Raw genomic sequence first — 27,939 nt, 5'->3', positions numbered from 1 at the left:
GGATCATACAAAGAAGGGAAATAAAGAATCTAATAAAATAATACATATTTATATAATTTATTAGCAGATCTGCTTAGATCAAACGCGAATGAAATTATTAGGCAGTTCAGCTTTGAAATGTGTTTTATCATTTATTTAAAACAATATTCAAACTATAAATTTTATATTGATTTTTTACAACCGTCAGACAAGCCTTTTTCAAATTGTTTTACACACGTAATGGCAAAATTGTAAAGAACTTACGATGAAGAGGTTAACCTGTATAGCTGTGATTTTTATTATTGTATTAAAATGCAATTTTATGTCTTATTTTTGTAATATTTAATGTGTTCTTGCAAAAACTGATGTAAACAATCACAATCTTCCCTTTCCATATGTTCAGAGCCATGCAAAATACAGCGAAATACAAACAGTAACATATCTCAGAGGTATTGTATTTAAAATTGCGTATTTACCTTTGTTTTCCAGGAGTCGTTTGTGGTTCATTTGGTCTCTAATGTCTCTTCTAATTCTTTCAATAGACGCCCTGCTCACTCCCATGTACTTAAAATTAAAAGCTCTGTGAGTAGCTTTGTTCAAAGGAACAAGCAAACATTTATTTCGTGATTCTTCATCACAAGCTTCAACAACACTCATTATTTCTCTTTCCTTGCTATGAATAACCTTCTTAAATCTCTTCGGCTGCCCGTTACTTGCTATTGTTCAAATTCCCGTCACTTCTGCAGCGCAGACGAAGGTCAATGTGTTTTAAATGGTTCCTAGCGCAGCTTGTAGATGGGGCCAACTTTCTCTTTTATCCCGGCCGCTCCTCAAAATAGGTTTTCCTCAACCAGCGCTTCCAGCCCTCACGAGCTCTGGCGTCTACAGTAACTATATTTTCTTGTTTTTCTGGTTCTACAAATAATGGCGGTAAATCACTTTTATCAAATCCAAAGGTCGTTTCATTTCGTTCAATAATTCTTGAAACCAGCATAAAAAATACTACTTCACCAACTACTCTTATCTGAAGTATAAAGTTTACGTTAAAATATAATTTATTAACATTTTCTCATTTTAAAAACGGAAACGTCAGCAACATAGTGACATTTTTAAAAAATATATATGTACCTCAACAAAACAAGTTTAAACACGGAAATTTCATTAACTTAAAATTACTGCATACTCTAACGAACATTTTTGGATGTTAACATTAGTGTAAATGAAATCCACAGAAGAACTTAGCTGTTCCAAAAGTATGTATAATATACTAGCTTTTGCTCACGGTCTCACTCACGTTAATTTATATTTTGTCAATCAATTCAGGTTTTCGGTCGACACAGAAAGCATAGGCCTATCTAAACTAAAAATTAAAACAGACAAACTATTGCTCAGAGAAAAAAAAAAGGAACAATATATATAAATTTCATGCAGCGTTGCCATGTCGCGATGTTCTACACTCAGATCCTGGACAATTAATAGGTATATTCTATTTTAGAAACAGCTGCACAGGATAATACGTTCCTAGCAAGATTGTGTACTTGTAATTCTTGCTGTATTTCTGAACATGCTCTTCCAAGAAAAAAAAAATTGCTTGTCGGCCACACTACGTACTGCGTCATTATGATATGCAAATAGGATTGATGTTATTTTCCGTGCTGGTTACTGGCCTGAGCGCTGGGGAAAGTTGAAGGCGTGACGTCACGCACAGTAGGCCGACCCTTGCCCTGCTACCTGAACGAGCGAGGCAGTCAGTCATCTTGTAGTTGCCTTGACACGTTGTCGTGTTGTGATTTCTGTGGCAGTTGGCAGTTTGCGTATAGTGTTGGTGGTTTCACGTACACGTTGCAATGATATAATATTTTTAAATGTACAAGTGCTGTGTTCCGAATTGCAGAGGAAATTATACCAACGGGCCAACAGTGCAAGTTTTTAGATTTCCTCAAGATGAAGACACTAACAAGAAATGGGTTTTAACTATTCCAAGGAAAAATTTAGAACCAAGTCTACGGTCACGAGTAAGAATTTATCTTTATTTTCGAAAGAAGCACTACTTTTATGTAAACGTCCATTTTTATTTTAAAAGATAACTGATTATTCTGTAGATACGTAGTTCTTTAAACTTTTAAGCCCGCCGAAAATAAGATATATAACAGAAATCAATTTTCCCCTTCCCTTTTTTTCAATATTAGCTCTAACTACATATAAGTATAATGCGGAATATTCCAATGTTTGTTTCAGTACCTCTCATTTATAGTTTTACTATACACTGTAATCATGCGTTAACATTCGAGTATATTATAGAAACACAAGGCGGATCATTCACATTAACAAGCATTCCGAAACATAAATATTCGTTTTTGAATTCTTTAAGCTCACACATGTTTTTAAGTTTTAAAATGTTGATATTGCCTGGTAAACCTGTAATCCAAAATTTTACATTGCGCTAAAAAATATTTGCTGCTAAATGTTAAGGTTAGGCACTAATAATAATAATATAAAAATGTTAAAAATTACTAGTACTATTACACTACCTACATGATACTAAGAATTTTTTTTTCAATGGCGAAAAGGCACTGCCGTTAATCCAGATGTAATCTGTCAGCATTTATTAACACGTACAATTAGATAAAATGTATTAAAAGTAAAATTAATTTATTCAAGTCTCTGCTTCTCGAATTGGATGCTTTTATGTTTAAAACTAAATTGATATTTTAATTTTTTTTTTTTTTTGCTATGAAATGCATAACATCAAATAAACTGTTTACTGTTAAAATTCAATGACTAAAATTACATTTTCATACGAGTTATAAAAAATGTTGAGACATGTATTTGAAATAGTATGAAATATTTTAATTCACAAACATTGAAAGAACGTTGTTATCAATAATTCAATTTAGATAATCATCCGAATACAGAAATATAAGTTTGAAATGTGTTTACAGTCATTTGTGAAAATATCAATTTAAGTTTTTTTGAAGAAAAAATGTATGTTAGCATACGGTTAGTTCCATAATATTTGAGACATTTAATGCGGAATTAAGTTGCTGTGTTTGTCAACAACGATTAAAGATACAATATTTTTTTCACTAACCTATACCTTCTTGAAGACGTACACATTTTGTGCATTTTTGCTTACCTCATTTAAAACTTATTAAATATTATTTTGTTTATTAAAACTATTCAGAAAGTATAAAATAATCCCAACTAGACATTTATTATAAATAAGAAATGTCATCCAAATTATTTTAAAAAAAATCAAATTAATTGGGCACAGGTACATATACTGGCTTAAATTTGGTCAGGAGATACGATAATTTATAAATTGTGTTTGCATAATGTTTTCCTTGTGTTATGAATACATGAAAAATAACCATGACACTAGTTGGACTTTCATGTCAAATCATCATTGATATTGTTTATAGAATAAACGCACTTGCCATACAGTTGATATATTTATGTCTACATATTGTTTTCTACTAGTTCAATGGAAGCTATTAAAATCATACTTAGATGTTACAGGGATTTGAACTCAAGATTTAATATCTTTATTATTTTATTACATTTTAAGGACCCAAAGTAACGTATTTTTGTAAGTTTGCAATTGCATTCGTTCTTTGAATTATTCTTGCAATGGGGAAGATGGATTAAAAACATTTTTATGGATATACGCCAAACCAGCAATGGCGTAATCCCATAAACATGTTTTAATTGCGATTGCATTGTTGTATCTATTTACAGTATTTTCACACCCTTCTACGTATTTCGCAAAGTATTTTTTGTCGCTAACAACCCTTTTTGCTTTGCCACATTAGCACTGTCAGGTGATTATGTTGCAACTGTCAAAGTTTAAAGTTACGTATTTTAAAAGACATGATGTCTTACCTTATCTACCATATACTTAAAGCATTATGATCAAAAAATAATCAGATTTTATTTTAAAAGATGGCTTTTGTTGTGGATATCATGTAATTTTGATGTAAATTATAATGCAAAAAGTGGCAAAATGTAATATTGAAATTACTTAAAAAATTTTAAATAAATACTTGAGAAGAATAAATTATCATTTTCAATGGTGAATTAGAATGCAGATCACTTTAATGTTAATAACTTTTTTCTGGACATTCCTAGCTACTTTGATATGTCCTACTTTGATATATCCTACTTTGATAAGATTGTCAGAATAATTGTGGATTACCTTAAACAGTTCGAAGAATATGTTTTCAGATCGTTACTAAACAAAAATAAATTATTACAATCTAAGATTTTTTAACTTCGTGGCATGCAATATTTTTTTGGTAAATTTATTTGAACGTTCCACTAGTTTAAATGTGTATTAAATGGAGTCATTAATTTTTAAAAATAGCATTGTTTTTATTAAATTACTTAATCATCAAAGAACTGTAATTTAAAAATTTTTTATTCATAGTGCCAATAAATGTAATTATTTATGTGTTGATACTTAGATTTACGAATATATAGGTACGTAAAAATTCTAACTTGTATTTATATTGTATAGGTATAAGCAATACTGTTATTTTAATTTCATAAAATTTACTTTCATAAAAGAAAAATCTTTGTGTAAATAAATTCTTTATACCTTGTTTAAATTGGAGTTATTAACAAAAAACACATTTCAAAAGTAAGTTATAAATGTTAAAAGAAAATAAACTTCTTGTACGGTGTTTCATGTTGTAACTGTTTTCATAGGAACTGTGAGACTTTCTAGATAAAACATTTTGTTAATTTCTTACTCTGCAAAAAGCAATCACTTGATACAAAAACCTAAAATCCTTCTGTGTAACTTTGCCGAGCTCTTGTAACGGCCAGCACTGCCGTCTGAAGGTCGCCTCGGCAGGGGAAGGATGGGATGGCCTACTGTTGATGACGTCACAAGGGTGCGCGCAGGCCTGAAGTCTAGTAGGTGTTGCCTCAGCTAATGAGAGCAGGCGGTATTATCCCGTGACAACATTCCGAGTGCATTAAGACCGAACCACATTTCGTACGACTATAAAAAGAAAGTTCTCAGCCACTTGCCTAGAAGAGAAAAATTTTAGAAAAATGCATGGATATATATGGGACTATAAATCTGTATGGGGCTATGAGAAATTATTTTATAATTTTAGTCCGTTTTAAAAATGTGGTTTATTAATTTTCTTGTTTAAATATTTATTTTCTGCTTTTTAGTCTTGTATTCCTAATCCATAAAATGATCCGACATGACTCAATGCGATATATGGATGTCCTTTAGCAAATAGTGCATATCCGAGGTACACACCATAATTCGTTAATTAATAATTTAATTAAATAATTTTGTATTGTCAGCTAGTTCTGAGCTATGTTTAATGTTTCAAGTTTATAGCACATTGAAAAGTTAGTTAAAAAAATATATTGCAAAATTGGTGTAAACAGCATTAATTAATTAATTACATATTTAATATTGCATTGTCATTCGGTTCTGAGCTATGTTTGAAATTCAAATCTCTAGCTTATCGGAAAGTTAATTAAAAATCGCTTGCAAAATTTGTACCAAACAGACAGACAAACAGACAAGAAAGTGAGTTTATAAAAACATTGTAAAAAAAAGCTTATACTAGATCATATGTGAAGTGAGCATCTTAAACATATGACAAGTATTAAAATAAATAGAAATAGGACAAGTTTGTCGGTGTTATTTTAATTGTAGTTTGATATTGATGTAACAAATTGTTTTTCCATTATTGCATCGAAATTTCATAATCCTAACCTATCCGTTTTATTAATATTAAATTTAACTCGTAAACTATGAAACCTTTATTAATATATGCAAATGTAAACAAAATTCTCAATTTGCAACATTTTATAAAGCTTATAAATAAAAAGTGTTGTATTAATATAGACGAATGTGGTCAATTACTGGGTACAAAGGTTATAAATTGTTTAAAATGTGCAGTTAGGTTCAATTTGCCTGTAAAATGTTGAATGAATGTATATATTTATACTTTTTTTTTCAGGCAAGCAGGGTCTGATTTCTCGGTATAAGAACACTGCCTTTATATCTTCCCATGAAGTAAAGCAATCCAGGAAACAAAAAAAAGATGAAACACCTACCACTGACAAAAATAAAAAAAATTTGTGTGAAATTTCACCTCAACAAAAGAACCTGAGTTCATTCACAGCGTTAGGAATCAAGGAAAACTGTGATGACATACTGAGTCATAAAAAGTTAATTACCTTAAATCACAGTAATAAAGATTGTCAAGTTGAAGAGGTTGGTCGCAAAACAACTGAGAAAATCGCCAGTATTAGTAACACAAGTGACGTCACATGCCAGAAATCACCAGAAGAAACCATTAATCTACAGTGTCAAGATGACTTTTCTTCAGTACAAGACAAACCATTCTATTTACAAGAATAAAAAAATCTTGTTCATAAACCTCAAATTGAAATGAACAAAGAGGGCACGTTACACCAGATAATGTATAACGCTTCAGAACCAGGGCCAAATCGAAATTTGTTAGAAATCTCGTCACAACATTTCAATGAACGAACATATGATTGATGAAATCAGCCTACACGGATTTATTCCGGATAGACCATGCTTACTGGAGAACACAGACGGAGATATAGGAAATTTTACAGTCCAGTCAGTTGTGATGCAGCAAGAAGACACGTTACAATATTTGCTTGAGGAAATGTTACCATTCTAGACATAGTAAATGATTATGACCTCGTAGATGAACTACCAAAAGTTAGTGCTGAAATGACTGAAAAATCATCAGAAATTGAACAAGGTACAACTACAGCCCACTGTAAATTTGTTTCTAAGTGTACACATACTGACAGTCAGAAAGCCCAAACCGATGTAATTTCGACAACATTAAACCCAGAAAATCTCACATTTAATGTTCAGGTAGACCTTGCGTCGAAAATTGAGAACAACATTTCCAAAAGAAATTGGGACAAAAAATATGTATGTTGTTTTTGTAAAAAATCATATGCTAAACTGCCTAGACATTTTGAAGATTTGCATGCAGAAAATCCTGAAGTAGCTATGTTTCAGTCCAGCAAAGAACGCAAACAAAAACTAATTTCCTCACTAAGTATCATAACGAGGTTTTAGGTTATTTCCCGTAAATGTGTCTAATGAATAAATCCCTGATAAAATATGAATTATTTGTTAGGTGTTATTTAGTATATTGTTTTCATAGAAGCTATTAACTTACAATTTAATACAGTGTGATATTACAAGTGTGATAATTTTTTCTGTGTTTTGGTTAGTAATATCTCTCTCACAATTATTCTAAACGGTGTCTACAACAAGGTAGGGCTTAACAACGATTGTTTGGTCGTCATATATACGTACCTATGTAAACCACATTACAACAAGCAAGAGTTACCTAAAATATTATTTAATAATTAAATTTTTTTTCTTTCAGTCTGCATCGGTTTTCACATATATTTGCCGTATAGAAATGTGTTCGCCAATAACTAATTAAAATAATATTTCAAACAGTTCACAAAATTCCTTACAGAAATTTGGCAACCGAATTACGTAAGGCCTTTAATTCAGGGGGTGGCAACCTTAAAGAATTCAGTCCTTGTCCCTGCATATCCGTTACAGTCAGTCACGATCCTTTAAACGTGCCACTCCGGTCCATATGTATGTATATATAAATATATATTTATTTATTTCACGACATCTACCTATAACATGGTATCTTTAGTAGATTATTCCTGAGCTGAAAATATAAAGATTGATACACGGAACCCATGGCCCAGGTCTAATAGTAAGTGCAGTAGAAACTTCCAAAGTTTGAGAAAATATTATACAAGTGTGATATTTAAGAATCCACTTGCCTGACAGAAACAAATTTATGGTTATTATTTATTAAAACCATAATCAATAATAATTGAAGAATATGTACATTTAACACACCCCAGTAATTTTTACTTTTATTTTTGCTGTGTGTATGTGTATGTGTGTGTATGTGTGTGTATGTGCGTGTGCGTGTGCGTGTGTGTGTGTGTGTGTGTGAGCGCGCGTGCATGCGTGCATGCATGTGTATATATACGCTATATAAATTATTTCTATGGAATTTCTAGCTGCAGTACCCGGCGTTGCCCGGGCTGAACACAGGGTGAAGGGTACCTATTTCGAAATCAGATGTAGTTAGTAATTGTCTTCTTAATTTGAATTTCAAGTGTGCAAAATTATTTATATCACTTTCAGATCCCGACAGACGTTCTGCCAGTGTATTTTTATTTACCTGTATATATCTAAAAATTGGTGGTCTGTATGTAGTCTAGACTCTATAAGACACTATAGAAAAAAGCTTAAAAATAAGAGATTACTAATATTGAAAAGATTCCATTATCTAGCTAATGCTCAGCATGCATTGCAATCCCTCATTCAGTTTTGTTTTGTAATATGTTTAAAGTAGTTACACATATACAAATGATCTATCCATCTCTCTAAACATATATTTATCTCTAACTACATTTTTATATATCTATGTATCTCTCTATATCTACATATTTAAATATATACCTGACACTATCTCTTTCTCTTCTACATATAAATCTCTATATAGCTCTATACATCTATATCTCTCTTTATCTGACCCATTTCATTCTCTATACCTCGCTCTATCTCTACTTATCTCTCTGTCTCTCTCTCTCACTCTATATACATCACTCTATCTCTGACTCTTTTTTATATTTAAATAAATTGTGTCATGCGTGCGCACTTATACAACAAAAACAGAAGAAGTGCCGCTATATAATATGAAATAAACACATTTTTTGACACGATTTGTGCTCCAACTATTGCAAAATAGTTATACCGTCTCAGAAACCTTCACGGGCATGCGCATAACAACTCACCAAAATTTCATCGCAATTGGATGAATGGTATAGGAACGCATACGGCACAAACAAACGAAAATTAAAGACCTGACAAACGCATCAAACGATGGTGCGTTTAAAATTCAAAGCAACTAACTCTATCTATTGACCAAGTTAAGAACAAAACTGTTATGAGCGCCTTTATTTTGCTAGCCGCTGCGGGCTGGTCTCACCAAGGAGAAAAATATGAATTTACCAGACCTTACTATGTCTATGATCGTGTGGCAGACATAAAGAAATGACACACACTCACTCACTATTTGTATGTCTATGACCTATGATTTTTTCTGTTATAAAATGAAATTATCACTTTTTCACTCCCTTAGAGATGGAATTTTATATTAATATGAGGTCTATGTGTTAATCCAGGTAATGAGCTCGCTGTAGGCAGGGAAGGTTGATCAAGTGTTAATCGATCAGCTATCGACCGGGGTTGAAAAATATAAAATTCTATTAAAAATTAGGTGTTGGTGATAGAAGGGTGAAAATTTACGGTTGTATGTATTTTTTAATTCCACATTATAAAAAAATAAAATAAAAATTTTTGTCCAAAATTTAAAAAAAAATGTTTGGGGTGGACAACCCTTATCACTTAGGGGTATGAAAAATAGATAGTAGCCGATTCTCAGACCTACTGAATATGCATACAAAATTTGATAAAAATCGGTCAAGCCGTTTCGGAGGATTTTGATAACTAACACTGTGACACGAGAATTTTAAATATATATTATATATTATATATATATATATATATATATATATAGAGAGAGAGAGAGAGAGAAGGGGGGGGGGGGGGGTGTTTCCTTTCATAAGTGGTATACATATCAGATCAGCGAAAATGTCTTGACTATACCGAGAATATAAATTTTATTGAAGTTCGTGTACTACCTATGTGATTTCTCATCAACATAAGCAACTTTACAACAACAGGACGCATACTTGGCAGGCAAAAGCACTTCTCTGTTAAACCGAACATGTAATTTTTACTCGGAAAAGACGAGAGTTACACAGTTTTTGCAAAATAAATTCAGTTTCTAATTTTTCCGTTATTTTAATACGCATGGTCAAAAATATAAATTAAAACTATATTAATTCATTAGGTTTATTGCGGAACGACACAACACAAGGGAAGCAGAAATTTCTGTAAGAAACTTCATCGCAACCCAACATTGTCTGTTATTAAGATTAGAAAATAGGTTGCTTTTTAAGAGATGAAAATCTTGCTTACTAACCTATGTTAAACAATATTTTGACTCAAACTTAATGCCAGGATAAAATTAACGTCACTGTCTGAAAACCAGTGCAAATTTAGTTTAAAAAATCATTAATGAGGAAAAGTATTAATAAAAATCTAATATCTCGCACAATCATTAAGTGAAAAGAACGTATTTAAACACATTATAAAATTAAATACTGCCCTATAAACATATTTCTTAACTGCCTGAGTTTCAGACTAGTCGCATTACACTGTGTTTAGAGATATATTAAAATTTCAAACATTCTTTCTGATTGGCCGAAAGCAATGTCCTCGCCGAACCCGTCAGCGCTCACATCGGTGTGTTAGTTGGAGGTGTGTATCCAAGTCCTCGATCCACATCCAGACGATCAACTGCATACACATTGGGTGTGAAGGAAATCGACTAGAGCACTTCCTGGTGGAATTTAGCTGCACTAGTCGTTGGAATCTCTACCGTCGTTCCGAGGACTCGCTCAGAAAATTTTGAAATTTTTCCACTGAGCCGGATGCGACCCTTAGACTTCAAAACCACAAGATTTCCTTCCAAGGACTTGACCGAGGTCCTCGCAACATTTTAAGTCCTTACAGCGTCGGAAAAAATTCACATGTGCGTCCTCGCAAGCTACCTTAACCAAACACACACACTGACAGAGACACACACATATATATGAAATTTGTCGCTTGTACAGTAATGTTGCTATTTCTGTAGTGTACTTAGTGTAATTGTCAACATGTCATGTAGGTCTAATTTTTTTTTTTTTTTAAGTAGGCATGAGGTTCAACAATTTTGCTTTAACAGCTTTCAATAGCTTACTAGCTTCTGTACATATATTTGATGGGTTAATTAAGAATATAAAATAATGAGAAGCCTAACTTTGGGGAAATTACTACCAAGTATTACAATTTTGTTCATTGTTAGAAATGTTCAACAATATTATTATTTTTGGATAGTAGCATTTGAAAACTGTTTTTAGTAATATATTTATTGTAAGAAATGTTATTAAGAATGTTAAAATATGTATTCCTATATCTTGATTGCATTAACAACAACAAAATTCTGAAATTGTAGTATTGGACAGCAATTATAATGAATGGGTTTTAAGTTTTGCAACCAAATATTTTCACTGCTTTTCTTCTGTAAGTTAACAGTTCTGCATAAACTAGACACACTCCTCAGAGGGTTTTTTTTACTTAGTATTGTACTTGTCGTTAACACCTGTTACGGTGTCTCTGTAGTTGGCACATTGGTTCAAGTTTTATTATTTGATCATAGTTATGATGCCATGAAAAGTCTTAACTAGTCAAACACACTCTTAAGTAGGTAGGTAATTAGTTTGTTAAAAATCTGTAAAAAAATTTCTTTCAAGCACAAAATGGCTGAATCCTATTAATGTACTTATATATCTTACTGGATGTTCTTCCCATCTTTCCTTGTAACTTAGAAAAGTGGAACTTAATTAATATACCATAAGGTTGTTATAAAATAACAAAATTTTAAAAACTTGGTATTTCATTACAGTAGTCAACATACAAAGTTCTGCATTTTGCTAGTATGTAACACATAGCAAACATAGTGTAATAGTTGATGAATCAAAACAAACATTATTTGGAAATTAAATTTTAAGCATAGTTGCACAAGTCTGAAATATAATTTGTTATTTGCTACTATTTGATACATATTGAATATATCAACATTAGGGACACGTGTTGTAATACTGCCACTTTAAGAAATATTATATCATGGAAACATATTTTACACGTCACCATATGTCCACATTTCTATAAACACAAGACATTGTTCCTATATTATATAACATGTAGTTAAAATGTCTCTCATAGCCCTTAATGCTTTCTGTAACAAATAGTGTAAATATTTGTACTCACTGGATGAAGTCTTAAACATGGGACACATTCAACAAATAATTTATTTAACAGTTATTGAAAGTCAATTTTGAAGTATTTATTTCGTATAATTTGGTGATACATTGCCTCATCTTAATTTTTAGTTGAAAGTCTAATGTGTTGACTACTGGGGGTTTACCTTCTTGACGATGTGTCACAAAATCATGAAATGAAACCAACACATTCAGGTTAAATCTTTTTCAGTAACGGCATTTAATTTTTTTAAATATATTAAGGCGCTAGCTAGTTAGAAATTTGTATACATATAGTATGTCTATTCCAAATGTAATGTTGGTTTTTGGCTGTAGTACATTCCAGCAGTGGAGGTACCAGTGCATCTTGTCCAGTTGATGACATCAACCATTTACCTAATGGTGCCACCAATTCAACTGCTGCCACCACATCACCTGCTGCTGGTATACCTGTGACATACAGCTCCCCTGTAACTTCCACCACATCTGCTGCTAGGGGTAATAATAAGGGACTACTAAAATCTGTTAATGTGTCATTTCAGAATGAACCAACACCCAAAGCAAGTTCATTATACAAGGCAGCCATAAAGCATAAACAGCAGGCTAGACTGCTGAGAAATAAAAACTGTTCTTTTCGTAAGCGGTTGAAAATGGCAGAGGAGACATGTACGTCTGAATTTCTACAAATACTTTCTGAGAAGGTTGATACGATTTCTTATAAATTGATTATGTCTCAGATAAGAAATAAGGATGTACGACCACAAGGACGTAGATTCACCCTGGATGACAAGATTTTGGCATTGTCTATTTATAAACAAAGTTGCAAAGCTTAACGTTTGTTGGCTAAAGTCTTCTCTTTTCCAAGCAGGCAAACAATGATGAAGCTGTTGCAGAATATCCCAATTTAGCCCTGGTTTGAATCAGCAGATATTTAACAACCTTCTGCACAGTGTATCAAGACTTTCTACATCTGATAGTTACTGCTGCTTGTTATTTGATGAAATGGCTATCAAACCAAGCCTTCATTATAGTACAAGTGAAGACAAGATAATCAGCTGGCAAGATTGTGGCAATAACAGAGTTCCATTAGTTGCTGACCATGTACTTGTTTTCATGGTACGTGGTATAAGAAGAAAATGGAAACAGCCAGTGGCATTTACATTTTGTCAGAATGCAACAAAAACTCATTCTTTAGCCATTGCCATCAAACAAGTCATTAGGCGTGTGAATGCATGCTGTCTTAATGTCATTGCCACTGTTTGTGATCAGGGTGCGAACAATCAAGCTGCAATGAATTATCTGTTAGAAGAAACAAGACAGCAGTGTTTAAAAGATAACATAGAAAATAGAAGTTGTGGTTTCATTGTGGATGGAAATGTCATCATCCCACTGTTTGACCCACCACATTTATTAAGATGTATTCATAATAATCTTCTAACAAAAATTGTTAGATTTAAGTGGAAAGTGAATAAATGTGCAAAAGTGTTTAGTCAGAGAGTGTCTGCGTTAATGCGAAAGTTAGCAGAGGGTGGCAAGTATGAACCAGAGTTAGACAGGAAAGCTGTGGACACTGCAGACATACTTTTGTTAATGGACAAATTGTTTGACTCTGTCAATGGCAGTGCTCTCGAAGCTCGAGAAGGTTAGAGAACCTTAGATGTGCTTTAGAGAACAAATCATCACTTATACCATTTTGGGATGAAATGATTCAGGTTTTCAGAACAATGAAGTTTGTTGGTGCCCAGGGGGAATTTTCTGTACCTCCATCTGTGAAGAATTGGATTCGCACACTGCAAGGCCTAAAGTGTATTTGTAAGAGACTGCAGAAAGAGAGATGGACATTTCTGTGTCCAAGAAGGTTAAATCAAGATCCCTTAGAAAACTTTTTTTGTAGTGTAAGAAGTCAGGGATGCCGTAATGTAAACCCAATGTGTGATTCATTTATTTCTTCCTTCAAAAGTTTAATATTAACAACTTTTTGTCAAGCAACTCTGTCGGAGCTAATTGTGAATACACACCAGAAGACGCTCTTGATACATTGCAAAATTTTGTCACCAATGTATCATTGCCAGGCCCAGCCAACATTAAGTCCATAAGTAACACTGCAAATGACAACTTTCATGAAGCAATGTGTGATCATTCAAAGAGAAAGAAACACCTTAGTATCACAGACAAACAATATTATCTTTCAACGGCTGTAAAAAGGTATGTAAGTGGATACTTAGCTCGAAAACTAGTCCATGAAACTAAGTACTGCAAAATCTGTCGTCGTATACTAATGTCATCTGCGACTGAATCAGTGGCTCATGAAGAAATAGTAGAGAACATTGTAATATCTAGTCAATCATATTCTCCAAACGCTCTCTGTTATCCAAGTACAAAGTTCAGTCAAACATTCCGCAGAATTTCAGAAATTAGTGCATCACTTTTGCCTGTTTGGTGTCATAATGAGAATGTAGGGAAGCAAATCATCACTGAAATTTATAATTCTGTTGACATGAGTTTCATGACGTGCAAAGAACATGATTTAAAGAAGCTCTTCACTCGTCTTTCTGTCAGGCTTTTAATTCATGCATGGTGCAAAAATGTAAACAAGATATTGAGTGGTTGGAATGTGCATCGTATTCATGTATCGTCACAGCTTCTGAAGGATCCTATTAAGAAGCAGGCTTTGCAAAAGTTTGTGAAGAGGACTTGCAGAAAAAGTGAGGCTATGTAAGCCTGATCTAACAAATCGTCTGCTTAGAGGTAAAACTGCCCAAGTCCACTTTTCTTGAAAATGGCCATTTTACTTGTAAACAGTTCATTATAGCCATATCCTTCAGTAGTAAAAGTGTCCAAGTCCTGTCATTGCAAGTTATTGAGATATAGAACTTCTGGAAAATTATTTAAGTCCAGAATATAAGGTGGTACAAAGGTAAAAATGACTAAATGGGACTTAATCAATTTTGCCTCTCTTGTTGATCTGATTGCGATTTGCATTTTACATTTTCAGAATGGCTAAGTTACATGTGGTAATTCTTATCACTAGACAAATAATATACTAAATTTCTGAAATGAAAATAATTATTCTACATATTGACTTAAATTAATGTCACTTGTTGATAAATGAATTTTTTTTCAACAGATGTTGGCAACAATGCTCTAGTAAGCTTGCAAGTTAGCACCATGTGGATATCTAGTATCAATTAGTCTATGGTTTTGTGAATGACTGTTATAAAAATGTGTTAAACATCTTGTTTGTGGTGTATAAGTAATTCTATTAACTTGTCTATGACAGAATGAAAACAAAATGTTGAGCCGTGGGAAGTATATTATCAGTCTTGTCACAAATTGTAATAATTTGTCTTGTAATGATGCAAATGAAGACTGAGACGGAAATATGGTAAGCATGATCAGACATTTATAATGTTAAACAATGTATAATTTGGTGATACTTTTAAAGGTACTTTAAGTTAGCCTAAAATGTGCATGTTGTATGTCCAGGAATCAAGAAATGGTGCAGCATTGTTTCAAAATAGGCCAGATGGCGAAACTGACTTGAATAGAAAGGCATTGAAAATACCAGAAAATGGCAATTTGGAACTGCTACAAATGTATGAGATAGGTCCGACACCTGACCATCTCATAAATGAAACTGCACACTCATTTCACGAGGTTAGTGTTTGCTATTTATTTTAAAAATACCCTAATTATTATTTAAATATTTACTATGTTACCATGATGTAATCAATATTGAATCTAGTTTATAATCACAACTGAGTATGATACCATTTATATGCAAAGTTTGGATGTTATAATTCATTTGAGTACTTTGGCTGTGAATGTGGTAAATATAATTTAACTGAAATATTGTTGACTGCAATTAAATAATAATTTTTTTTATAATATTTCACTTTATTAAATCTGTGGTGGGTGTGTAAAGTGTGTTAAGTCAACAAACATTGTGAAATGACTTATCACTATTGCCAGAATCAAAAAAAATTTGGAACGTGTGCGCATAGTGTGTTAAGTAAACAGTCCATTTCTATAAAATTCAAGCAGCAGTGTTAAATGTGCTAAGTTAACATTATCAATAATGTAGGAGTGCAAAATGTGTTATGTCTGTTGGCTGCAACATAGCACATTGTGCACTCTACACATATACATTTTCAGTGACAACACATTGTGCACTAACAGGGATAAAATACAAAAAATATAATGTTTTTAAGTGTGTTAGATGTTTAATCTGTCTTCCGATATTTAGGAAAAACTGTAACATCTTTTTTCAGTGTTTATTATTTTTAGACCCATTTTCATTTATGTTGGCAGTATGCAAATATAAACAATAGAAACATCATTTCATTGCTGTCATACTTTCATTACTCCATGATTGTAACTTGTGGCATTCTTTACAAAGGGTGGTAGTGTTTAGACAATGTGTTCATTTTATCACTTTTATTTCATGAACTCAACATGAAATTTGCAATGTGAAAGGGAAGTGTCACCTAGGAAATGGATTTTATAAACTGATAGATATAAGAAGTGGTTTTGTTTTAAAAAAACTTACTCCTAGCATATTGGCGAAGCATTACTATTGAGATACTTTTTTGTGCTACTACATCCTCAGCGATGTTTTCAAGGGGAAAGAGAATAACTGAAATGGCTTTACAACAACTTAATCAACAGAATGACTTTAACAATGAAGGTAAGGAAAAAGTTTTCATACATTACTAATGTCATTTAATTTGTATTAGTATTTAGTTTTCACTCTGGGTCACAATTGGTACATAATAATATGATGGTTGTGATGTGTTTAGGGTTATATAAACTTTAATGAAATACAAATTTTATTTATTACTTGAAGTGAGCTTTTTTTTTTACAAGGAAATGTAGACATTTGCAATGATGCTAGAATGAACCAACTGCATGCAAACCATATGAGTTTTGGATATTACGTGATGTACAGTAACAGATTCTATGTCCCCATTGTTGCAACTTTTGTTACGACAATAGTTCTGCAAACACGAAATATGTTGTGACCTCAAAATTCTTAACTTAATAAATAAATAATTTCATAAGTGTTATGACAGGTTATTTTTTTACAAAACAGTCGTGTATTATTATGTTTTAGATTCCAGTCGTGAATCATCCGTTCCTGAAGAACTGCAACACATTTTGAATTCCAATGACTCTAATAGAGATCCGAATTTTGATATTGATGGCTTATCATTATCATCAAGTGATAGTGGCAGAGAAGATAGGCCACCAAAAATTAGAAAGACCATGCTTCAAGCCACTAATAGTAAATCCAATCTCATTGTTGAATCTGAGGATTCTGAAGAAGGAACCAACATCGCAATTACGAAGAGGGGGCGGCCGTGGTGTGAAAGGTAATAGTAGAAAAGGTAGAAAGGCAAGAAAAATTGCACGTAATTCAGGGAAGGGATATAAAACTCTGAAAGGTGGAATTGTGGAAGCACGGAAAACAAAGCCTTTGGGTCAGTGTAGGAACAAGTGTGCAGGGAAAATTTTGACTGAGACCCAAGAAAAAGTGTTTAGTGACTATTGGGAGAGGGCAACTTTGACAGAAGGCTGTCTTTTATATCAAGTTTGATTGAGATCAAGGACAAGAATACAACACGGAAAAGAAGCAGAGATTAAGAAAACTGTCATTTCCGCCAAATATCTGTGATTTATAACATTTAAGCAGGAGGAGATAGAAAATCCTTCTGCAAGACATGTTTCATGGATGTATTTAGAGAGTCGACGTTATATTGAAACAGTGATTCATAAGAAACGCTTCAGTACATCTGGGATTGTGCAGCTAGATGCCAGGGGATTGCATGAGCCAAAAAATAAGAAATCTGAAGAACACATTAATATCGTTAAAAAGTTCCTGGCTTCGATTCCTGCTTATGAGAGTCACTACTCCCGAAGGAACTGCAAAAAGAAGTTTCTACCTTCATTAATGACACTGGCTGCACTGTATAAGGAGTATACAAAAACATATTCTAGTGTGCACTCCAGTTAGCAGGCAACTTTTCGAAACTCTCTTTCATGAAAATAATCTTGCTATTAAGAAACCTAAAGTTGATACATACTTGTGCTACGTGTTATAAGTTAGCACTTCAAATCAAGACAGGACATGATACAACGGACTTCCAGAAACAGCTAGATGAACATCATAAATTGGCTGAAATTGCTTACGATGCTAAGAAAAAAGATAAGACTTTGTCACAATCCGATAAAACTAAAAAAACAATAACATTCAATATGCAACAGTGCCTACCAACACCTTCTGTTCAGAGTTCAATAGCCTTTTACAAGAGACAACTTTGGACCTACAATCTTACCATACATGACTGTGATGATGCACAAACTTATTGTTATCTGTGGCATGAAGGAATGGCTGGAAGAGGAGCCAATGAAGTTGGTTCACGTGTGCACAGCTATCTCACGAATGAAATAAATCCTGAAATTAAGGAGTTAACAATGTACTCTGACACCTGTGGTGGTCAAAATAAAAACAGCCATATTGCTGTAATGTGTATGGTGGCATTACAGCAATTACCAAATTTACAAGTCATTAATCGTAATTTTTTTTTGTCTGGTCATACACATATGGAGTGTGACTCAGACCACAGTTTAATTGAAAGGAAGAAAAAAAAATACAATGGAAATATTGAACATCCACATGACTGGGCACAGTTGATTCGGCAGGCTGGGAGGAAAAAAACCGTTCATTGTAAAGGAAATGTCCCAAGAATAATTTCTAGACTTTGCTAAATTATTGACAGGTCCACTCCAACTGTGTAGAAGTGATACAGATGGCAATGCGTTCAACTGGAGACAGGTCAAGTGCTGCGTTTTGAAAAAAAAAAAGAACCTGGCATTCTTTTTTACAAGAAAGAGTTGGATGAAAGTGATTTCAAAACAATATCTTTCAGAAGAAGGGGAAGAAGTGATGTAAAGCTTAACCCACAACTGAGGTACATGGGTCCAAATTGTATTTCAGCTGAAAAAAAGAAAGATTTAATGGACCACTCCAATTTGTTTCTCCTGTATTTCACTAGTTTTACAAGGAATTGGAAACACCCAAGTCTGCCCGGAATGTACATCCAGATACCATAGCAGAAGGAACAGACAACGATGAATAAGTTTACTTATTGGACACCATTTCAAGAAATTCTTTATAGAAACTTACTGTGGAATAATAGTTATGTGCAATTTTCCTGAAAATAGTTATGTGCAATTTAAGATAATATTTTGTTCTGGCTTATGAACATTGTTTTAAGTGCGAAAAAAGTGTGTAGTAATGGTGTGCACAATGTGTTATGTCAATATTTATTGCACATTTATATCTTCTCAGTCATTATTATAAACTACTAGCTGCCCGACCCGGCTTCGTACGGCTATACTAATGGAAAAAAATTAAGCCACATATCCCATTTACAGTAATGGTAAATTGAAAAAAATCATTGAAAATTTATTACAATGCTGTATAATGTACCGGAGAGAAAATGAATAGCACCGATGGTTTCCCGACCCGGCTTCGCACGGCTATACTAATGGAAAAAGAATTATGCCACATCTCCCATTTACAGTAATGGTAAATAATAAAAAATTCCGTGAAAATTTATTACAATGCTGTATAATGTACCTATGGTTTCCCGACTCGTGCACGCAACATAAAACTGATGTACCCGTACTTCGCTACGGCAGTCTACAGGCAGATCACTCTTGCGCCGCTCATAATACATGCCCCTCGTTGTGGGTACGCCACTGCCGCGCGATGCCTGTTGCCATGGAGACGCAGAAGGCATGAACAATGCAAAATACTGTTCTCATGCAGACAAAGTACCCACTGTTGCCTGGTTTTAACCACCTATGCTATGGGATCTAATTTTCGGAAAATGTCATCCTGCGTAACATAAGGAACATTACTGTGAAGTTTCAAGTCTGTAAAATATATATACTTGAAAAAAAAGGGCAATTTTTGATATTTAAAGTACTTGCAAAATTTCAACGGTGATGAGGACTGCACTAACAATGAAATAGCCGTTGCCATAGAGACGAATGAAGCATCAACAATGTTGCCATGGTGATTTCCTACCAAAAACTGGAAATAAAAAAAAAATTTAGGGGTGGACTACCCCTAACATTTAGGGGGATGAAAAATAGATGTTGGCCGATTCTCATAGATACCGGATAAGCACAAAAAATTTCATCAAAATCGGTCAAGCCGTTTCGGAGGAGTATGGCAACGAAAACTGTGACACGAGAATTTTATATATAAGATGTAGTAATGTAAACAGCATATACACTTACATGTGAATTATAATGTTTACGAACTTACTTCTCTCACAATGCAGATATTGAAATGTTTATTTTAAAAACTAGCATATTTAATTAAACATTAAAATACAGTTTTGTCACAATCATAGTTTTGTGACTTATCACACTTTACACACCCACCATAGAAATGTAAACATGGTAATATAAATCCAAGCAATATTGGGGCAATAAGTATTCTGTATACCATATTATGTCATATGATTTTCTACTGTCCTACTAGGACAATGTTATGTTATAGTATCCTTTATCCTTGTAATAATTGCAGAGTGATTGAATCTAGGGACAAATATTTTAAATAATTTTATGTGTAAATAATTTATTATAATTTTGTTTTGAACAGACCTAATTCACAATGTTCAACAGGTAATCACATTTCATATCTCAATATTATATTGAACTGAATGATGTTGCAGGACTCCAGAAATTCTGAGGTAAAATGTCATATGATGATCAAGATTCTCCAGAATTTGACGACAGCGACGCAGATCCAGATTACCAGCCAAATCAAGTTAATAGAAATCTATCAATAAGGGACAAATCAAGTGATGTGCAAGTTCATGTAAATACAGCACAGCAAAATGACCGCACTAAAGTACTGGAAGCTACAAACAATACAGAAAATACTCCTGACAAAGGGTCCACAAGGAAAAGTAGGTGGAAAAAACCAAATCTCTCTCAGTGGAAAAGGAACACAAATAAGAGACTCCGCAGTAAAGGACTGCCATACAAATCCAATAAGAGGTGCATACAGTTACCAAAATTACCCAAACCAGTTGATTGCACACAATGCATGTACAAATGCACAACCAGATTCGATGAAGATTTCATAGAAAAAACATGCCGTACATATCATTCCCTATCATATTCAAGACAAAAGAATATGCTACTTTAACTTGTTAATAGTTCTCCTGTTGAAAGAAAGTGTAGAAGAACAAATATAGGACATCAAAGAGTAAGATCAAAGAGCTACTTTTTTTTTGAAAGATCAGGAGAAGATTAGAGCAGGCCTGCCGATTATACGGATTTTGTCAGTTTTTAGGGATAATTATAACATTGAAAGGATATCCAGATTTTTGAGAATTATTACGGATAATTACTCGCGCATAAAAAATAAATACCAATAATGGTCATTGTTGTTTGTTTACGTAACAGACGTTTCCGCACCGGCGATAGATCAATCAGCGGAAGGAATGTGATGGTGTGTGGGGTTGGGCAGGGGGATCCATCGCTTCAAACTTGAGCTTTAGCAGTTGTGGTGCGATTGGGGGAGAGGGAGGTGCCTGTTGCCTAGCAACTGTGTGACGTCTGCGCCCATCCTATTCAAGGTCAGAAGTTGAATGCCGACTGCACCAGTGTAGCCAGATCGTACCATAAATATCATTTTATACCTTATTTGCATGCTTTGTATCATATACGATACATACCTGCCGATAATGGCTAATTGTACCATAATTATTCACAGCATAAAAATCTTTTTTTTTCCTGGCTCAATTACGCACCGTTATCATTTGCCGAGTGACTGATAGCGAAAACTATGTATAAGTTACTCCTCATTGATCGTCGCAAGGATATAGTATTACGAGGAGACCTTGGAGTAAGAAAGAGTATTTGAAGATTACAAAGTTATTTTTTTTACAAGTAAGGACGATATTGCTGTCCTCTGCAGATAAAGGTGAAATAAATACATTTGTTTACTGTTCGTGTTCCGTTACAAAAGCCACTCTTAGATAGGAGTTCATCGATCACACCACAGTAAGCTTTGGTTCGGCATCGGCAGTTAGTATCGCGATGATGTGAGCTGAGTACACAGTAGAGTCGGGCTTGCCCAACGGGATTGTTCTGTTTTAATGCCACGGTTTATATTAACCACCAAGTGAAATTTTTTGTCAGCTTTACTACACAATTCGTGTCATCCTGCGTAACATAAGGATCATTACTGTGAAGTTTCAAGTCTATAAAATATATATACTTGAAAAAAAAGGGCAATTTTTGATATTTAAAGTACTTGCAAAATTTCAACGGTGATGAGGACTGCACTAACAATGAAATAGCCGTTGCCATAGAGACGAATGAAGCATCAACAATGTTGCCATGGTGATTTCCTACCAAAAACTGGAAATAAAAAAAAATATTAGGGGTGGACTACCCCTAACATTTAGGGGGATGAAAAATAGATGTTGGCCGATTCTCATAGATATTTTTGGTGAGTGACTATAATTTCTTTTACTTACTTTTTTTCTTCCATTGCTGCTTTACAATGGAGGATTCAGAAACAGTTAAAATAAGTGCTTGTGGTTCATCGGGTGTTAGGAAAAAATGTAAGAGGGCCTCAAAAACTGTTGGTGCACTAACAAAACGAGTACAACATTACAGAAGAGAATGGGAAGAAAAATCGGGAATTCCGGGGATGGTTACAGAAAGTTAAAGACGATTCACAAAAAGCTTCTTGTTTACTTTTTAAAGCAGTATTTAAAGCAGAAATTACAGTGATAAAAAATCATAGCATTAGCAAGAAACGCCTTGAAATTTGCAGAAATGTTGGTTCTGGATTGTCTCAAAAAACTATTGAAAATAGCTTTTGTAAACATGATGCGTTGAACAGTTCCGAAACACACTGAAAGAAGCAGAAATTGGCTTTACAGGTTTCATTGCTGAGCATAACATTTCGCTGCAAATCGCATCGCATCTTGCATCTGCGAACAGGAAGTGCTATCCAGATTGCAAAATAGCCCAACAAGTTTCTTTAGGGCGAACGAAGGCAACAGCTATAGCTAAACACGTTATCGGGAAGTGTCATTTTACAGAACTGAACGAACAGCTTATCCAGAATAAATTTAGTGTGATTATTGACGAATCAACTGACATAGGTACAATCAAAACTCTCGCTATTTGTGCGAGCTATGCTACTCTGACAGAAGGCGTAGTTACTAGATTTTGGAAAATGGTACAAATTTTTACAGGCCAAGATGCAGATGCAGCGAATGAGGGTGCAACAGCCGAACAATTGTTTAATCTTTTGATTCAATCTTTCAGTGATGCTGGGGTTCCTGTAAACAATATCATGGGTTTCGCAAGTGATGGTTGTAATGCTATGATGGGGACAGAAAACTCAGTAGCCCAGCGACTGTCAGAACTGCTGCAGGAATTATTACTCAGAAGTGAGTGGTGATGTGGGGGGCGCATCGGCAGCGAAGGCCATTAGCACCCACAGGTTGTGTTGGGAACGGGACAGAATGACAGAACAACTGTAACGGACAGACGAGTAAAGGACGGTAGACAAGGATAAAAACTGTCCAAACAGTGGAGAAATTGACAATATACATAAAAACAGATAAAATCAAATATACGGTAAAAAGCGAGGTATCCACTGAATATAAACAAGACAGGAAAAGCCTGACATGCTGATAAAAACACAGTCGTCACAATGCGTTAAAAAGGCCCACGGTACGTAAAAAAGGGAGAACAACGCTCGCAGGTAAACTCCCTTCACCAAGCAATTGTCGAAGCATAGCGGGGAAGTCAAAAGTACCGCGGGCCCGGTGATATCGTGGACACTCCAGAAGAATGTGGCGTACAGTCAGGGAAGCGGCGCAGGCATCACACTCAGACAGGGGCTCCCCACACAGCAGATGCCGGTGAGTGAGTTTGGTGTGTCCAATGCGGAGGCGGGTCATGATCGTGTCTTCCCTGCGGGTAGGACAATCGACCAAGCAATGGCGTCGTGGTACATCGCAGATGGAACGCAGCTTGTTGGTCAGGGGTAGTGATTGCCATTCCCTCTGCCATGCAGTCCAAACGAACGCTCGGGCAGCAAGCAAAGCATCGCACACACGGACACAAAGGACACAAGGTTGGAGTTCGCAAGCCTCCTTTGCCGCTCGATCTGCATCTTCATTGCCAAGCATGCCCTGGTACCCACAGGAACTCTACTCGAGTACCCCTGTGTTCCACATCGCGCAGTTTCTGCCGAATCAGAGGAAGGATAGGGTGGGAAGTCGAGCGTGACCGGAGTGCGGATAGAGCACTCATACAGTCGGAGCACACCAGACACCTACGGTGGATGCCTTTACTAATAAAACACAGGGCTTTGAGAATAGCGTAAAGCTCTGAGGTTAAAACACTACAGGTAGGGTGTAGCCCAAAAAGATACCTTCCCTGATTACAAATAAAAGAACACCCTACGGATCCCTCCAAGCAGGACCCATCTGTATACAAATAAAAGCCACGGAAATAATTACATATTATCTCAGTAAAAAGAACTCTATAAACAAATGGGGGTGTGGACGGCTTCGCCCAACGCGCCAAGACAAGGTGCACCCGAGGCTCCCGTTACAACCAGGTTTGCTCATGTTGCATGGAGCATCATAACACACGGGAGCTCTGCGGGTGTCCAAACGGATTGGAACCTCATACACGCGGACATGGTAGCCCGAGGCTTCGATGCGTACAGCTGTGCAGAAGGCGGACGCAGAAATGAGTTGTAAACGGATGAGTCGGGTCGGGTCGGAACGGACGCGCACTCCATACGACAGGAGCAGTAGGTCTCACCTATATTGCAGTGGAGGTTCACCAGCTTCTGCATACATGCTAACGACCTGGCTGGTAGGAAATGCACCGGTGGCAATGCGGATACCAGCATGGTGGACACTCGCCTCGCCAACTGCTTCAAGGTAGACGGCCGCGCCGAGGAGTATGCCACACAACTGTAATCCAGTTTACTCAGTATTAATGCGTGGTAGAGTCAAAGGAGAGTAACCCTATCCGCACCCCAGTCCCAACTACTCACCAGTTTGAGGAGGTCGAGATCCTTCAAACAACGAGCTTTCAGATCTTTAAGGTGAGGCAACCAGTGTGCCGGAAATTAAGAATTTCGGCACGTTTTTTAATTGTTATTATAATTTTAAATTTATTTTTCGAAATTTTATTTTTCAAATTGATTGGTTACAATAGGGTGATTGAAACTTTGTTAGGCTGGTGTACGCTATGTATTTAAACTTTGTGCCAGCGGACCGAGGCACCCTTTCTCAAGGATCAATTTGAGCTTTTGCTAGTCTGATGTAGTCGTTGGCAGCCCGGTTGAAATTTCTCTCGCCTGCAGTCACGTCCCGGGTTTGTAATATTAATTCCCTGCATGACTAAAATCGCATGGAGCAGCTTCTGGCCTGCAAGCTCTATTTCTTAGAGGCCTGCTGAGACTAGCTAGTCTCGGCACGAACATGTCTCCCGTGGACCTCCGTTCCCAGCCTGGTGGCGTTTTCTGTCCTCCCTCCCCTCTCTCTCCACCCACCTTTGATTCTAAGAATTCTACCCTGGATCATTGACCGTACGTGAACGCGCCAAGATGATGGCCTACTCCAAGAACTTTCTCCCTTGCCCTAAAGAGCCCTCCACGACATCTAGCGGCAGAAACTGTAACGTCTTCTCTTGGCGCCAGCTCGTGGACCTGACGCCCGCGACACCTGTGGGCGAGCTTGCTAACTCCCCCCTTTATGTCCCCTTTAGGCCACCAGAGTGCACCACCAGCTACGCCATAAGGCCCTATGCTTCCTCCTCGCAGCCTGTAATAGTCGATTGTATGTTGCTTTCTGTACCTGCCGATAGAGACCGCAGCAGTCGCTCTTCGGCGCGAACAACTGAAGTCGTGCTTACGACCACTTTGGGCACCTCCGGATATGTTCGGTCCAAAGCCGAACCTTCCCCCTCCTTTTCCCTAGGGCCCTAGCGCCCGTTTTAATTAGGAGCTTTGTCCGCTATCGCCGCACTTGGTACTCTTGACTTCGGCTACTTACTGCGTCATCTCGGCGTCCTCTGTGTTAAGAGGCTGGTCTTCGGCAACGACGTACTCATTCGAATCAAGAATGTAGTCATCTGTCTTAAGGGATGTGATCCCAGCTAAAAATTCAGTAGCCAGTCAGTAGGAACATTTAGAACAAGTCATGTCTTGGTTAAAATTTTATTAATTTTTTTTATTTCACTTATTGATGATTTCGGTTGCGTCATCCGCGCTATTCTCGGTCCGCGCCATTTGGATGTCGGCGCGAGACATCTCCTGAGCCCTGGAGCTACACCCTGTTTGGTGAGTTACTTCGATCTTTTCCTCCCCGAATTCCCGTTTGTTGGCCTTCGCGTCGACTGTGTTTGACTGTCTGGAAGCAGGTCTAATTCGTTTGGAATTTGGCTTGTGTTTCAGACAGGGTCCAACAGTTGGGTGCCGAAATTACACCCATCATGTTGTGCAGGACCTCCAGCTGCTTTTCCCCATAAGAAGAGCTTTCCTCCCGGCCAGACGTTTAACTTCAAGTCCCGGGTGATATTTAAAATATAACTTCTCCCTGCCGCCAACAAAACAAATTATATACCAGCGAGCAGTGACAAAGAACTTAACCAATAAGAATATATGAAATTATAATAATAACTATAATATGTCAGGAGAGATACTTCAAATTTCTGTTTCTGTGATTTTTTTGTTATCAGTATTGTATAACTTATTTTAATAATATCGGGCGGGCCCCCTTTTATAACTTTAATATATTGTGTATACCATGTTATTGTTAAACCAAAACAAAAGATTCATTTAATTCTTTTTAAGTAAAACAGGGAACCTATAGACCAAGCTACTTATGTAGTGTATTTATTTATCATATACCTTATTCTATTTAACAATCCACTAGCTCCCAAGTTGCTTGTGTGCAGGGAGTTCCAAATTGTCTTGTTCTTCACCTCGTGCCACCTCTGGTCAATAACTTTATTTTTCTTAATATTTTACCCAGCAGTTTCCAAGATTTTTTTTTATTAAATTAAAATAATTTAATTTTGAGGCACGAGGGGCGTAACACCAGGTCAATTTCTGGGCAAAATTCAGACCCAGAAATTTAACCTTATTAGAGACCGGTAACACTGAGTCATACAGTCGAACCTCCGGAGCAGGAGATATAGAGCACTTCCGGGAGAAGGGCAGCACTTGGGTCTTCGATGTAGAAAACCTATACACGTTGGAAACCGTCCAGCCCTCTAGCCGCCGTACTGCAAGCTGTATCTGGCGCTCAGCGACAGAAGATGGCCAGGTCGTCGACGTACAGCGCACATTGCACCGGGGGTCGAACAGCTGAGATGATACTGTTGATGGCCACTGCAAAGAGGGTAACGCTAAGTACGCTGCCCTGTGGAACACCGTTCTCCTGTATGAACGGCCGGGAGATGGTAGTACCATTACGAACCTGAAAAAATTGGTTGCACATAAAGTTAGAGATAAAAAGGGGAAGATAACCCCGGAAGCCCCAGTCATGCATCTGCTGGAGGACACCAAACCGCCAGGTCGTGTCATAGGCCTTCTCTAGATCAAAAAACACTGCAAGGACGTGCTGTCCATGGAGGAACGAGTCCTGCACCACAGATTCCAAGGCGACAAGATGGTCAACAGAGAATCGGTTATGCCGAAAGCCACACTGAAGCAGTGAGAGGAGCCGCCATGACTCAAGGTAGTAAACGAGGCGGGAGTTAACCATCTTCTCCATGGTCTTGCAGATGCAACTGGTAAGGGAAATGGGGCGATAGCTGGACGCTCACCTTTATCTTACCCTGGTTTTAAAATGGGCACCAAAAGTGATTTACCCCAGTTGGAGGGGAAAG

General features: G+C 36.0%; 1 long non-coding RNA gene across 2 annotated transcripts in view; it reads right to left on the bottom strand.

The window, feature by feature from the left end:
- Positions 1 to 27,939, bottom strand: part of LOC134527562 (uncharacterized) — a 122,513-nt gene that overhangs the window by 72,068 nt on the left and 22,506 nt on the right. The window contains exon 2 of one of the 2 annotated variants that reach the window (XR_010074218.1): positions 456 to 12,423. This is a non-coding gene — a long non-coding RNA (uncharacterized LOC134527562). Of the gene's footprint in view, positions 1 to 455; positions 27,439 to 27,939 lie in introns of those variants that run through there. The other variant, XR_010074217.1, reaches the window with a different exon arrangement.

Source organism: Bacillus rossius, chromosome 1, assembly GCF_032445375.1.
Source record: "Bacillus rossius redtenbacheri isolate Brsri chromosome 1, Brsri_v3, whole genome shotgun sequence".
Lineage (NCBI taxonomy): Eukaryota > Metazoa > Arthropoda > Insecta > Phasmatodea > Bacillidae > Bacillus > Bacillus rossius.
Note: the sequence above shows the minus strand (reverse complement) of the source record. Positions and strands in the feature narration are given on the sequence as shown.